Source organism: Protopterus annectens, chromosome 5.part1, assembly GCF_019279795.1.
Source record: "Protopterus annectens isolate FY-2018-M chromosome 5.part1, PAN1.0, whole genome shotgun sequence".
NCBI lineage: Eukaryota > Metazoa > Chordata > Ceratodontiformes > Protopteridae > Protopterus > Protopterus annectens.
In genome coordinates this window covers 435934635-435951956 of record NC_056736.1, presented here as the reverse complement: position 1 = coordinate 435951956, position 17322 = coordinate 435934635, and positions in this window count along the sequence as shown.

Sequence of the window (17322 nt, the reverse complement as noted above, 5' to 3'; positions counted from 1 at the left end):
ACAATGTTCAACACCGGAGGTGTACCCCTCACTGGTGAGATCAGACCACAAACTAATCTCGCTGGAGGTCCTCATCCCACCCCACCTGAAATAAAAAAGACCACAGTAAAGAACTTCTCAAAAGCCGACTTCACACTTCTAAAGACTAGTGTGGTCTCCTTTAAGGCGCCCGAGCCGGCGGAAAACAGTACTCAAGCCGCTGAATCACTTACAAATGCCTTCTACCAGCACCTGCAGGACTGCATGGATAAGGCAATCCCAAGCAAAACAAAGACTCTTTGTACCAAAGGCAAGCATCCAGTCTGGTGGACCCCAGCCATAAACAAACTCTACAACAAAAGGAGGAAGCTACTACAAGATAGAGCAAAATCCTTAAAAGGTAAGACACCCTTGATCACTATAAGTAAAAAACTAAGAGCTCTCATAAAATCATCCAAAGCAAATTTCGAGAGAAAAATAGCTAAAGACTCAAAAGACAATCATAAGGCCTTCTTTAGCTATGTTAGAAACCTGGGAGGAAACTCCCAGATATGCTCAGAGCTAGTTCAAAATGATGTGAAGATTACTGATCCTACAGACATTGCCAACATACTGGCTGACAGGTTCAGTGCAAACTTCTTCCAAAAGGAGAGATATCTATACCAAACGATTGCAGCCCCCAAACATCTCCAGCCCAAGTGAGAACTGCTCTCTCCAAAGCAAAAACACAGCATCCATGGGACCTGATGGTGTCCCCGGCTGTGTGCTCCATGAACTCAATGAGGAATTAAACCCACAGCTAGGACAGCTGTTTAATCAAAGTCTTACCTCTGGATACGCACCCAGGAGTGGCGCACTGCAACTGTGGTACCACTTCACAAAGGCGGTGCCTCCACCGACCCTGGAAATTACCGGCCCATTAGCTTGACAAGCCTTATCTGCAAAGCCATGGAGAGGATCATAATGGACCTCATAAATAAAGACATAGGGAATTTGCAGACTTTGGATCCAACCCAGTTTGGCTTTGTCAAAGGCAGATCATGCCTTTTAAACTTGGTTGACTTTTTTTGAAACAGTCACCAAAGCCATTGATGAGGGAAAGGCAGTCCATACAGCCTACCTCGATCTGGCTAAGGCCTTCGATACAATACCCCATTCGGGTATCATTGAAAAACTCATCAGCTTAAATGTCAACCCATACATCACAAGATGGGTTGCAAACTGGCTGAGTGACAGAACCCACAGGGTCAGAGCTGCTGGCGCCATGTCAGACTCAAAGCCTGTCACAAGTGGTGTCCCACAGGGCTCAGTCCTGGGCCCACTCTTGTTTGGCATCTACTTTTCCAAGTACAAGCAAACACAGGAGGGTTATGGCTGACAAAGTTTGCAGATGACTGCAAACTGGGCCATAGTAGAAAACACATCTGACACAGATATCCTTCAGAAGGGTCTCACAGAAACGGATAACTGGTGCCAGAGCCACGGCCTAAAGTTAAATGCCAAAAAGTGCATAGTCATACCCTTCGGGAAAAACAAGGTTACCCCTAGCTACCAAATAGGTGGCAATCCACTGAGCACAGAAGAAGTTATCAGGGACCTGGGGACCCAGGTTGATAGTAGTCTGTCATTCGACACCCATGTAGCTAAAGTAGTTAGGAAGACCTTCTACATTGCCCACCTTATCATGAAGGGATTCTCATCTAGATCAAGGGAGGTCATAGTCTCCCTTTACTCATCACTCATCAGACCAATGATTGAGTACAATGCCCCATTATGTATCTGACCCGACACTTGCAGCAGCTGGAGAGGCCACAAAAGTTCCTCACCAAAAGGATAAAGGGTCTCAAAATCTGTCCTATGCTGCCCGACTGAAAGAACTCCAGCTCTATTCAGTCGCTTACCGCTTGCTCAGAGGTGACCTTTGCCTAACATACAAGGCCATGTCAAACCCAGATTTGATGAATATGCTTCACCTCAAAAAATCTAGATCCATCAGAGCCACAAGGGCGGAGACTTAAACCTTGACACGGCTATTAATAGGACGTGCTGGAGGGATAGATTCATCACCCAAAGACTCCCTATGCTGTGGAACAAAATCCCGGTACATGTGAGGCAGAGCACCTCGCTGGCCTTGTTCAAGAGAAATCTTGACCAATGGATGGGAGATCGCAGATATACCCCAGGGATTACCTCAGTGTCACTGCTCGACAGAGGCACAGAAAAATAATGGGTATAGTTCCCCATACTAAAGGGGTGGCCTAAGCCACAAAACGATGGGCTAGGCTTGTAAATGCCCTCGGGCAGATAGCCTAGTATGAACCTATGAACCTATGAACCTATGAAATCCCTTCCCCACGTAAATAAGGGACAGCAAATATTCAAATTATACCATCAAACAGTGCATCATAAATGTATAAATCAGGAATGACACACTGCCTTGTTCACCTATTCTGGAGATCAGGAATTTCCAGCGTAAAGGGTGTTATAATGTCTGTGACAGCAGTAGCCATTGTAGCAGAGTAATATGTGTTAGTGGCTGCTATTGAAGGAAGTTGTTATGGTTTGGCATACCCCAGCCCTCCATGCCAACACAGATGGTACCATTAATACCTGACTTACTATGACTTGGTTGAAAAGCAGATCATGGACCACTTCTTTGTGGATAGGGATATCATATGGGAGTTTATAAAAGTTTGTCACTGACATATGAAATCAAGAGGAATGTATTAACAGGCAGTCCAAGCGGGCATGTCATCCTAGATATAGGGACCTTTCAGTGACTTACAAGGATACACTTGGAATTCTGCAGGCATTATCCTCATGTATCTGTACCACTTCCTTTATATTATGCTGTAGAATGTGGAAGAATGCATTTGATTCCCAAGGGTTGCAGATGAGAGAAAGAGGGACTGAGAAAGAGAGAGGGAAAGAGAGATAGAGAGAGTTAGGGAAAGAGAGATAGATAGAGAGAGAGAGAGAGAGAGAGAGAGAGACCACTAATTCAGGGGTTTTACACCAGTGCCCATTTTCCTGAGGACCTGAGGGATATTTATTGTATGTATGTTGCCATGAAGGCCCCACCTAGTCTACAAGGTGATAGATAAATCAAAAGGAAATGCTTCCATTCCTTCAGCTGCCAGATAGTGTGCAATCCATAGTGTATCATCTGTAATGTTTCCACGTGCCAGCAGGTGGTTGACTTAATTCTCATATCTGGCACTCATCTAACGTGTACCAGCATTTCATGTGAGGACACTTTTAACAGACTCATCTACTTGTTAGGTGAATGTGTAGACTGATACAGAGCCTGGTATATACATTTATCATGAAATCAGGTAATAATCAACATTATGTATTGCAGGAAATGCTAGATACATTTTTGAACTGTCTATGTTGGCCCCCATCTGTAACCCTCATCACAATGGCAAAGGTGGTATATAAAACTGCACACACAGAGGTACAGATTACGGTGGAGCATGATTTTTATCAACTTAAATTATACTTCTATTCCCTTAATGCATCCAGTGGGTCATTGCATCATGCACTTGAGGCCTGCAGCCAGATATTTGAAGTGTGCACCATGTTGCTTAACATAGCTGTATGTAAACAACTTCAGTAGAGCACAGATGTCTCAGTAGGGCCATCACATCTGTTGGAGTGGCAGATAAGGAGTAGGCAGCAATTCATACGAGTATAAAGTAGCCACAGGACCCCTTGTGAAGCATACAAGGGTGTAATGCATGGCAGAACTGGGAAGTAGATGTCATCTGATCCATAACTATTGACCATGACACAGACATACAAAACACAAAATAAATTGATGTATACATTATAAAACACAGGTTATGCAATCTAGTGTATGGACTAGTAATACTATGCATTGGTCATTACCTTACCTGCACTGGTTAGGGGTGAACAAGACATAGTTGTTATCACCTGCACAGTTGAAGGAACAGATTGACAATTGACAGCAATACTATCTTAAGGGCTAGGGTCATGGGAGGTGGATGCGGATGTGGTAGTTATGCAGTCTGCTAACAGGTTGTGGTCAGTAATGGCACAGATCCTTTAGTGGTGGGCTGGAGTTGCCATGTTGCAAAACATGGGCAATGTGTACTGTGGCAGCATGTAGTCTTGGGACTTCCTGCAGTTCATGAAGGGGCTGGTGTAGAGTGATGGGAGTGGGTGCATGCACTCTGATGAGGTCTCCCATGTTGTAAAGCTGCCTCTATGGGGATATTGATGGTGTAAAACTGAGAGAGTAAGAATACACAGCCTAGGGAGGTGATCCAGGTGTTTTCTACCTTTCATGACATAATTGTGTGTGTGTGTGTGTGTGTGTGTGTGTGTGTGTGTGTGTGTGTGTGTGTGTGTGTCTATATATATATATATATATATATATATATACATATACGTATATATACACACACGCACACACACACACACACACACACACACACACACACACACACACACACACACACACACACACACACACAGGTTTACCTTTGAAACATTGAAAATCAGCTTTCCGAACAGCCAGTTGGGCACACCGGAAAGCCAAATCCGGATGATTGTCGAACGTCTCTGAAGTTCGAAACTCAGCAAATCGAACAGCAGATTCGCTGAGTTTCGAACTCAAATGTCAAACACACAATGTAATGCTGGGGTCAAGCCCCCCTGCATCCCCAAACCCCCCTACTTTAATATTTTAACTCCGAGGTCGCACTACACTGGTGAAGGGATCCATTTTCCAATCCCCACTATAGTGCACTCCGCACCTACAATGCTGAATGTGCAATGAGCGAATGTCAATGTGCATTCGTTCATTGCACATTTGATGTATTTTTTTCAACTAACTGTGAACTTGAAAACATACTTCCACGCAACTGTCTTTCGACAAGTTGCATTTCAACGTTTCAAAGGTAAACCATATATATATATATATATATATATATATATATATATATATATATATATATAGCTACACACACACATATACCAAGATAACATGAAAAGGAACATGAGGAGAGATGTAAAAAATAAATAAGAAAGCACTTGTTAGCTGCTTTTTCAGGAACATTACATGTTAGTAGTGGCAAAGGAAACAATGGTCTACTGGAATGATGGGCCAGCCATGCAGGTTCACCAGACAATAGCTTCTGACATGGATGTAATGTTAGATGTAGTTATATCACAAGCAAAATGTGTACAGTCAAGAAAGGAGGGCAAGTTTGTATGGTTGTTGAGATCACAGATGCAAACCCAGATGAATCTTTATTAAATTTCCACTAGCAAGATCATTGACTTCCAAAATATTGGAACTGGAGCAATAAATATCTAGAACACTGAAATTATGGAAGAAAAGCATATTTTTTGCTGTACCACCCACACCCCCTACCAATTATATACACCAGCTCTGAGACTGCATTACAGCTAGAAAGGACAAACTTCACTTTGTGCTGTACCACAATCTTGAATGTTTGCAGTTTCAGGTTAGATGTTCTGAAAGCTGACACTCTCACCAGTCAACAGTTTAAGGTAGGCCCAAACCCAGCCATATGAATGTTTGTAACATGTATGGCAGACAAAAATAGGGCCCATAGGGAGTACAGTTATATTAACAAGCACAATTATGAAGGCGAAGTGACACTATAAAATATGTCACATAAACTGTACTAGAAAACATGGTCAAGTTTACTTTTATTATATTGCATAAAATTTAGCAGTAATATAAGTAAATTAGTGCATAAAACATAATGAGGAAAGAGTTAAAACACTTATAAACCACTGAGGCAGAGCAATATTTTTTAAAATATATCATAAAACAGATATGGCTTAGGGGACCCTGCAAAGCTATTTGGATCTGGTGTCTCTTGACACCATCTAGATACTAAGGTTCAAATTTGAAGGGCCCTGATTGATAAAGGCATGAAATCCAGAAAGCTTATGTCATACCTTCAGAGTTGTATAGATTCCCATGGGGCAGAAAAGGGACAACACAGCACAAGCAGATCTTTCTAGTTAGGGGACTATTGGCATGCTAGGCAAGTGAGGGTTATAGCTTTACAGGTGATATGCGACTTAACAGCTGGAATATGAGAGGTCCAAGGAAATGGTGTGATATGGCATACTGGAAATTTGCGCAGACTACAGGTACTGAAGTTCATAGCTGGAGGTTTAGTTACAGTGAGTTACAAAAGTTTCAGCATGATGAAGTAAGAACATGTTCAGGTACAGCCAGGTCCTCATGTGAATACAGCTGTTTGATCCATGGAATAGTCCTTAGTGGAGTCATGCAAACTTTATGTCACCTGACACTTTATACTTGGGTGTCAGTCTGCTATCAAGGATGACCCCAAGGTAGTGATCATGGACACATTTTATGGAGTATCATTCTTGTAGATCATACAAAAGTCTAAAGACTGATAATTTGAGTCCCCAAAAGTTGTATGAACAACGATGGAAAACATTCTTGTCATAATTAAACTTTAACCGATTACTGCATATCCATTACTGGATGAAGTCAAAATCATCAGCAAGGGATTGCAGAGTTAATGAGCTCAGATGGAAGACATAGAGGTGTGCATAATAACTCAAGCAGAGACACTACTATCCTCTTCCTTGATGAGACTTCGCATAAACAGCAGACACCCACTGCAGAGTACAAGGTTCAGAATGCAACACTGAGCTATTTTATGTCATGAGGGGAATAGGTAGAGGAATTTTTTTTTCAAAACAACTTCTGTGAATGAACAGGAAGAGGTAGGAGGCAGCTCCAGGATAGCTACTGAGATCCACTTTTTTTTTAATTTTTATAAATGTTTATGGTTTCTAATACCATAACTGGAATGGACCCCATTCCTAAATCAGGGTATATTTGCAGTTCATGAAATTAGCATTGCTTTAGCCTTTAATGTTTGCCAAGAGTTATCCACACAGCACCCACAATGTACCCAGAATTGCATACTTCAGCAGTTTATTTGGAGTTACCTGAATCAGCAAAATATTTAAGTATGCCTGAAAAATTATTTTTTATTAGCCCTGTTCCTCCTCCTACTATTGGAACTATCTGGGTGTTTTTATTACATACTGTTATAGTTTCAGTTTGCATATCCTATCATCCCTCTCAGCCTCTTACTGCAAGAAATCTGGTCAGAGCCTAAAGTAATGGGGGAGAAAGACCTAAAAATAGGGACAGATTTTAAATATCACTCTTATAAACATAGATAGTAGCTAGAATAACAGGATTTGTCTTAGCATGCATTTTCTGAAAGATATGAGGTCTGAAACTCAAATTTCTGTAATTTTGTAGCAACATCAATCCAGAGAGCCACAAATTTTATGAGGAACATATCACAAATATGAGGCAAATATTCTGACATTCTGTGAAAATCTGGACAGTTAAAAGGTATGTATCCTGGTAATTTATGACTTTATGTCTCTCAGTATACAGGGTACTATACTTGCCAGGTGTAGCTATTTCAGTAATTAATGCTACTTTTGTCTGTTTTTACTTCTACTACAGTACTTCCATTAGTGTTGACATTGGATGATCCTATGTGATCAGAACTTTTCATTGATTCTCTGTGGTTCATGTTTTCAATATGTTGTAGTGTTTGTATAATCCTCATTGTAACACTTTGGGAATTATACAAACACTACAACATACAGTCTTGCCATATTAACCTCTCTTTGTGAACTAATGCTACTATTTTTGGGTTATTACTCTTGCCATATTATTATGCTTCTCAGTGTACAGACCTTCAGCCATGAGTATATCACACTCAACAGGATGTGCAACCATTTCAGGTTCTGTGGTGCAGAACCTACATTTGTCTGTATTTTTCACTTTTTATTCAGTCTTTGTAAAGCAATGTGTATGTAACCCACTATCTTGAGCTGTTATAAATAATCTTTTAAATTTTGGTTTAAATTCACCTCTCCTTAGCCATTCATGCATCAAATCTTGATAAATATGTAGTTTGTTCCAGCAGTTCTCTATACTTGCCACTATAGTGGCACAAAATGGAAAACTGCTTTAGTTAAACCTCTGCCCAAACAACAATAAACAATCAGCATCTCCTACTTTTGACATAGTGCCATCCTTCCAACTTTAGGAAAAATAATACAAAGGGTAGTATACAAGTAAATGTCCTCCTACTTACTACAGTACCATAATTTAAAAGAAAACAGCATTGATGTAGGACTGGAGGGAACACTACAAGTGCCTTTTGGCCCTTGACTCATAACATTCTATTGAACCTGGGTAAGGGTCAACTCACATGGACCATTTTCACGGAACTAACTTGTGCATTTGATCTTGTAGACCATTTTATTAGTCTCCCACCTAAGAGGGAGTAAACAACACAATAGATGTCTGGTTTCAAAATTTCTTCAGTAACAGAACCTTCAAAGTTAAAATTGGCTCATCTCCCTTCACTGAAGGACCTCTTGAGAAGGGTATGTCCCCAAGGTCTGTTCTGGTCCCTTTATTCTTCACCAGCTTCATAAACTACCTTTCAACTTTCCTGGTCTCCCACTCCTCATGTATGCAGATGACATGGTGATATACATGTCATGCTACTCTGGGCCTTCACAACCAACGTCAACATGACCTACTAACCCTATCTTCCTGGCTTACCTACAGGAAGGTTCTATGGAACCCAAATAAAATAAAATCCATAATCTTTGGTGTGCGTGCACACACACGCACACACACACACACACACACACACACACACACACACACACACACACACACACACACACACACACACACACACACAAATACACACATACACACACACAAAAAAACAAAAGTTCCATCTTCTATAAACATTGTGGACTTCTACAATCACCACATAGTAACAACTGCCTCTTCATATACTTAGGCATGTGGCTTAACCAGAAATTAAGCTAACAACTTCATGTTGACAAAACTTAGGCACAAATCACTTAACTACTATTCCGGACTCATAAGCTGTCTAATTGCCCACCTCCCATCAGCAAGTCCAGCAACAAGCAAAGGAATTCTCTTTGCACAGTTAGGACATAGGCTTCCCTTCATAGGTGCATCATCTACCAAGAGTGTTACCAGCCACCAAACACTCTTCAACAAAATATGTTGATTTATTACTGACTCACAGAGAACATAGCACCACTGCCACATAATAGCAACAGCAACAAAGTGGAACAAAGTACCATCCTCTCACTGGGATCCTTCCTGTACAGGCTTCTGTATCATAAAATCTTCACCCCCACATGCAATCAAGTTTGTCATCCCACCATCTCCTCTTATAAAAACTTCAGGCTCATTGACATGCTGTTCCCACTCTGAAAGAACCACAAGATCGACATCAACGAGCTAATCAGAGCTTTCAGTACTTGTACCAAAACTCTGGCAATCACTGTCCAGCTAAGACTGAAATAGGTACTATGGGATTAGTGCTGTACTCTGAGCAGCAACTTCAAAATAAAATAAAATGAATTAAACTTTATGAAGTAAATCACAAACTATATGGACTTCAAACCCCAATCTATAGCATGCCTAACCAAACAAAGCTAATGTAAATATTTCTGTTCAAACATATCACGTAAAACATTCCCTTACTGCAATACTAAATTCCTCTTTTGTTCAGCTAACATTACTTTTGATTTTAGCCCCATTGGTGTAAAAAATTAAAATAAATAAAATAAAATAATTGTGAGCTTTCAGTTTTTTTTCTTTTCTTCTGGTCATGTTCTTTATATTCTCTCTTCTGTTTTCTGGCACTTTCTATTGCTTTCATCATAGTTTAGAACTTACAGAGTATTTGAATCTGATAATACCAACAAATATGTATAAATCTCACAATGCAAACCTATACATATAGTTAATTTCAAGGTGGCCCATACCTACTTCAGTCAATGGCATATCTAATTGTGCCATGCACTGCCAGTTGGTCACACCAAAGCTGTAAATTAGAAGTGAAGGACCAAGTTGATTTATAGCTTGCACTTTATCCCTAGATGTCAAGGCAGATTACAATGTTAGTTTTACAGTGGAATTCATAGTCCCAAGGTTTGCACTTGTGTAAAGGTTGTCTGCAAAGAGTGCTGCTGCACCTATATGCAAACACACTAAGCTCAGGATATTTATGCTTAATAAGTAAATTCAGTTTACTATCAAAATCGCAAATTACAAAAAAAAAAAAAAGTTCAGTTGAGTGACTCACATCACCGAAGATGGAAGACTAAGTAGGTCAGATTGTCGAATATCATGCCGATTATTCAAATTCGGCATTATTCAACATACTATTCCCCCCACCTTTTACAACAGTAAGTTAAGTTCTGGTTGTCAGCAGTATGAACATAATGTACAACACTGAACTTCATGTTTTTGCAGGGGGCAAGCCTCCTGTACCCCCCATGGGGGGCTGCACCCCCCACATCCCCTGCAAATTATATATTCCAACTCTGAGATAGCAATACAGTGGGGAAAAGGGTAAATTTCCTGATCTGCACTGTATCATGATCTTTAGTAATAAGGTTGACTACATATGTGCGAATGCACACTGCATTCGTTGAACCTGAGACTCACAAACATGAAGGTTCGGCAAGACTGGATTCAGCAAACCATAATTCGACATCCTGTGTTTGCTGAACCTTCATTTGTTATTTTGATGGTAATCCAGTAAATTCAACAGTGTTTTGAAAAACCTGCCTACTTGTCGCATAAGCATAAAGTAGCTGAAGTTAATTCAAAACTATGTTCAAAGTAATATGTGAAAATTTTAGTGCTCATATGGTTTTGTATGTTCTTGGATACTCTGGATGAACTTGGCTATGCATAAGCATGCTTGAAGTAGTTAAGACAAGCATCAGACACAGCAGCTTTTAGTTTTATATGTGTTATATATAGGTATCCTTATGTGGGCACCCTGTTGTTTTTTTTTTAAAGAATAGAAAGAGGAAGATAGGAAATATTGAAAAAGGGAAGACGTAACAAGGAGGGGAACACAGACAGAAAACATCAAGAGGGTAATGATGGAAAAAAAGAGGGTTTTGTTGGAGCAGGTGGGAGAGGAGGGATTCTATGTTTCTGGTGGAGATAGACCCCACTACTTTTAAAAATTTTTTATATAAGAGAGTAGTTTGGGTTGGACGTAGGTAAAATGGTGTAGGAAGAAGGATTATAACAGGGGGTGTGAAGAGGAGGTGAGATCAGGAGGAAACCTGGTTTACAGGACCTCAAATATTTCTACTGCCAATAGTGTTGTAATAGAAAATCCCAATATTGATGGGGGTGGGGGCCTGAGGTGATGTGGTGGTTGGCAACAATGGTCCTCAAGTAATCAACCCACTATAGAGCATCCTAGACTGGCTGAAGGCATCTTTCCGTTATCTACTTCACCACATCCTCAACAAAATCTCAAAGCCCATGATCTGTGGGGCTTGCCAGGCTACAAGTGCCAAGGTGACTGCAGGACTGGTGCCACCACCCTGACCCTGTGAGGACATCCTTGGATGGGCCAAGGATGAAGCTGCTTGACCTGGGAGGAATGTGGTTGGGCTGCTCCTAATGATTCTAGACCTGTAGAAAAATGAACAGAAATGAACGAAAGAGAAAATAAAGAAGTAATGAATAAAATAAAAATGGTGAGGGAAAGTAGAAAGACAAACAAGAAATGGAGACACTAAATGGAGTCATAATTTAAAAAAAAATCAGTGCAATCTTTATTAACAGTTATTTTTTTTATTTTTATTAAAACTTTATTCAATAAAAGATGATTCTGGAAATGTGGTAACAGTCAGTACATTGCTATGAAGTGGTGGTGAGTTTTACGTTTGCAGTCTACTAATACTAATGACATTTGCTGGTGTAAAATAAGAAATGGTAACATACACTTGACATTTCTGGCTGAGTTGGGCTGTGTTGCAGTTGAGAACTGTAAGTACTTTATTTTTGCTTTATTTGTATATGAATTATGTCTCTGTGCGATCAGTGTTTGTCACCTATAGCAAGTATGTCATGACATTGCAAATTACCATCTAGCTCACATGGCAATCTGTCCTTAAGAACAAATGCACTTTCACCTACCCTATCTTTAGGAGATGTTGGAAATGACTCATTTAAACTTGACCTACTATGATTCAGGCTGGATATTTCTGGCACATACAATTCGACTTTTAAGAGATGCCAAAGTTACTTAAAAAGTGTCGAGGTTTTACATAAATAAATAAATGAAGAAAAAAGGCAGAATAAGTGATTGTAGAATGAAACCCCATATTAAGACATTTTGCATCTGCATGCATTTCATTTCAGTAACAGTATTGCTTGCTATTAAAGGAAATATCTGGAAAGAAACCCATGTGTCATAACATTTAAATTGAGCTGATTTATACCATTATTGGTCTAGACATTATCAATGTTACAACTGACACATTTGTTGAGAAAATAAAGCAAGTACAACATACTATTAAGAGAAATACTCTTTAGGAAAAAAAAATATATATATATATATATATATATATATATATATATATATATAATTACCTTAGAGTCCTGCAATGTAAACTTGCACTATTGCCACTTCACCCTCTGCACTGTACAAATGATGAGACTCTGAGGACACAGCTTATTGTGTATGACAAAATTAAATAATCTGATTTGTAGTGTATTAACAGAGGGCAATAATGCATTTCAAATATGTAATATTTAAAACAGAATAAACCTTACATAATACAAAAAATGCATGTCATACATTTTCCATTCAAATACAAAGTATGAGCTCATTTGAAATAATTAAATAAAATATTTTATTAAAATAATCACTTGAGGATATTCAGTATGAGCACACTTAAGTTCACCACCTAAGCAGAATACCTTGTACAAAATATTTCAAAATGTAACTAATTCTTATTTCAAAAATGAACCAAACTCGGGCTAGCCGAAACATAAAAAAGATGAGAAAACCACAGTACAGTTGTCAAGGCTGTTGCTTCAAACACCACAAAGCCGAATACTTCTTTAGCGCTTTCTTCCACTTTTAATATAAAACGTGAACTTCATCAGAAAAAGTGATGAAGTTCACGTTTTATATTAAAAGTGGAAGAAAGCGCTAAAGAAGTATTCGGCTTTGTGGTGTTTGAAGCAACAGCCTTGACAACTGTACTGTGGTTTTCTCATCTTTTTTATAATTCTTATTTCAGTAAAAACATCTAGAAATAAAGCCATAAAAATCCTTTATTTTGACATCCAGTAAGTGCTTTTGTCTTATTCAAAAGACTTCTTCAGACTGAATGTTACAGAATAAAACACTCTAGTTATGCCATTTTAAAATCACATGACTCAATTAATCAATTGGTTCCCTATTAAATAAATGAACGTTTGAAATTTTGAATGCTGCTTTATCGACAGCTTATTGTTGAAAAGGCCAAATCGTGAAGACGCGGAACAGCAATTTTTTTCTAGGGAAAAAAATCACTTGGCCATTTTTGGGACTTTGCCATTTCCTCTGCTGTGGTGCAATCTCAGAGTTGGTATATTTAAGTAGGGGGATGTGGGGGCACAGCCCCACACATTGAGGGGTGTGGTGGGCAAAGCCCCCCACTTTATTATTTTTTATTTTTTATTTTTTTTGTAGACCAGTGATTTTTTTCAGGATTTAGATGTTTTGACATTTAGTTGTTGATAAAGCAGCATTCAAAATTTTGAACATTCATTTATTTAATAAGGAAGCAATCAATTAGTGTCTAAGCCTTTTTCACTTTAAAAAAAAAAAAAACTTTAAAATTTTCTTTGTCATTTAGACCAGGAGGAGGAAGTTAGTTTATTAAATACTTTTTTAGAGTATGTCAATAGTGTTTGATCATATTTAAGTTCAATGTGAAAAGCTTGAGTTTTTTATGGTGTTTACAAAGAAGCTGATAAATTGTCCACCAGAATTTATGAAAAGGATATTCAAAATGACATACACTTAAGCTATGAAAAAAAATAAATTAAACATTGTTAAAGGTCAGTTAATGAGAATAGATATTCTTACTAAAGAAAATTCAGATTTCATCACTAAAGGGATTTCTCTGTATCACAAATTTTTAAACAGAGGATATCCAGAGAAAGTAGTTAAAGAAAAGTTTTAAGAAGTTTTAGATGCAAGAAACAAAGGTGAAAATGTAGTTAATGATATGAGACACAACAGTAATAAATATATACACACAAAGTCCAAACAGCCACTTGTGTAAATGAGATGCTGGAGCAACAAACAAGTAGAATGGTGTTATGTGAGTAATAAATATAGTACTTCCATGCTATTGACTAGTAGTGTAAATGAAAGGATCATTAAAAACATTATATTTAACAACTGGAGGATCTTAAGCAACTTTCTAGAAGTTAGAAAAGTAGTTGGAGACAAACCATTGTTTGCCCAGTAAAAGGGAAAAAGTTTTAAAAATTATTTTCAATCTAAATTAAGCCTTACTGAGGTGAAGTACAGCAAAACAGGAATGTTTAAATGTTTCAATTGTAGTTATTGCCAATTCTTGTATACTGGAATCACTGAGTTAAAAGTCAATAATGCAAATAACAAGATAAAAAGGATGCTTTTCATGAAAATCTAAACATGTTTATTTGGTTTTGTGTAATTCATGCACTGCTGTTTATATTGGAAGAACGACTAGAGAACTACGTCACAGAATTTGCGAGTGTTAAGTATGCAATAAGTATTGGTGATGATAAGAATGCCCTTAGTAAGCATTACAGGAATGGCAACTGCAAGGTAGATTTTAAGGTTATTGTTTTAGAACAAATATTTAACTTTGAGAAAAAGTTTGATGCAAAAGATGAACTTACCTAGAGGGAGTATTTATGACAGATTAAGTTGGATGTATGCTGCCCTCCTGGTCTAAATGGCAAAGAAAATGTTAAAAGTTTTTTTAAAGAGGTAAAAAAGCTTAGACACTAATTGATTAATTGGGTCATGTGATTTTAAAATGGTATAAATAGGGTGTTTTACAGTGTAACATTCAGTCTGAAGAAGTCTTTTGAATAAGACAAAAACGCTTACTGGATGTCAAAATAAAGGATTTTTATGGTTTTATTTCTAGCCATTTTTATTGAAGTTGTTTATTTATTATTTTTTATGGCGTTCTGTTCCATTTTTGTGGAATTTTGTAACGATTTCTTATATGATGCCTTATGTCATCATGAACAGGTGTCAGTGAACACTCATTCATGATTTTTGCAAGCAACAATATGACTATCTGTGCTGAAAAAAAAAATATTTAAAGATAAGAGGGAATGTTTGATAAACAGTGACTATAGGTCATGCACCACACAGCATAGCCCACATATAGAGTATAACTGATGCATGCAGTGTTATGTGTTTTTTTACAAGAAAGCAAACACTAAGCTGGTCCACCTATTTACTTGATCAGCTGTATGCTGTGAATGAGCCTGGCAAATGGGTCCCTGTGTGTGTGTGTGTGTGTGTGTGTGTGTGTGTGTGTGTGTGTGTGTGTGTGTGTGTGTGTGTGTGTGTATGTATATGTGTATGTCTGTGTATATATATATATATATATATATATATATATGTATTATCTATTGAAAGGAGAGACTACTGTCCACCTGAGTCCCAAGGTCTCTTATCACACCTTCGGCATTAAGTGGACTGCCCCCTATGTGGTAGTTCATGGGTACAGAGTTTTTGCCAAAGGGAATGACAATGCACTTTTTGGCATTGAGCTTGAGGCCATGGCTCTGACACCAGGCATCTGTCACAGTGAGACCCTTCTATAGGATGTCCACATCATTTGGGGACTCGACTATGGCACCTAATTTGCAGTCATCTGTGAACTTCATCAGCCAGAAGCCCTTTGTGTTAGCCCATACTTCAGAGACGTAGATACCAAACAGGAGAGGACCCAAGAATGAACCCTGTGGTACTCCACTTGTTACTGGTTTGAAGTCAGATTTGGAGTCTGCAACTTTCACAGTGTGGATTCTGTCAGTGAGCAAGTTGGTGACTGATCTTGTGACTTATGGATTTATACACAGTTTAGTGACTTTATCTATAATTCCAGAATGGGGGATGATTCAAAAGCCTTGGCGAGGTGCAAATAGGCTGTGTAAACTGCCTTACCCTCGTCTATGGCTTTGGTGACTGTTTCAAGGAAGTCGATCAGGTTCTGGAGGCATGAGCTGCCTTTCACAAACCTGAACTGAGTGGAGTCCAGAGTTTGGAGGTTACCAATGTCTTTGTTTATGAGTTCCATGATGATACATTCCATGGCCTTACAGACCAGGCTCGTCATGCTAATAGGGCGATAGTTCCCGGAGTCCGTGGTGGCTACCCCTTTGTGGAATGGTATAACTGTTGCCGTGCACCATTCATTGGGTACAAAGCCTGATGTGAGGCTATGATTGAACATGATGTTTAGGTGGAGGGCCAGTTAGTTCTGAAGTTCATGTAGAACGCATCCTGGGATGTTGTCTGCTCCCATGGATGCTGTGTTCTTGGCTTTGGAGAGTGCAGTTTTTACCTGTGCAGTTGTGATTGCAGGGGTCCCACATTTTTCCAGTATAGATATAGGCCCTTTAAGGGGTGAGAGGGGGGGTAAAGTTAGCATTGAATATATCAGCCAGGATGTTGGTGATATCATTTGGGTCTGTGATTTGTGTGCCATTGTGCTGTAACTCAGAGTAGATCTGGGTGTTGCCATTGAGATTATTGACATAGTTATAGAATGCTTTGTGGTTGTTCTTGGAATCAGTGGCAATCATGTTTTTGTATCTTGCTTTAGAGGATTTTATGAGGGCTCTCAGCTTCTTACTGAGGCTGACCATAGAGGTCCTCCACTCATGGGTTTTTACTCTCTTTTGCAACAGTTTCTTCCTTCTGTTGTAGAGTTTGTTTATTGCAGGGGACCACGAGATTGGCTTCCTTTTTTTGGAGGATAGCATCTTGGCTCTGTTGGGGATACCATGATCCATTCACTCGTGTAAATGCTTCTAGAGTGTATTTGTGTAGGATTTAGCAGTCATAACTGTATTCTCCATCTGCATGGGTGTCGTGAAGTTTGCCACTTCTGTCTTAAGAAGCATGAAGTTGACTTTGGAGAAATGTTTTACAGTGGTTTCCTCAATGGGGGGGGGGGGGGGGTGTGGGCAGGATGTGGATATCTATGGTGATTAATAAACTCGGTAAAACCACCACAGATAAAGCAAAATAGGAGAAATCACCACACTGGAAACAAGAATAATTTTGTTCACAATAAATGTGTTTCCTACGTTAATATATTTACACCAGTGACAGTTTTCACACTTGAACATACCACAATGTGGATGATGACAATTGGAATTAT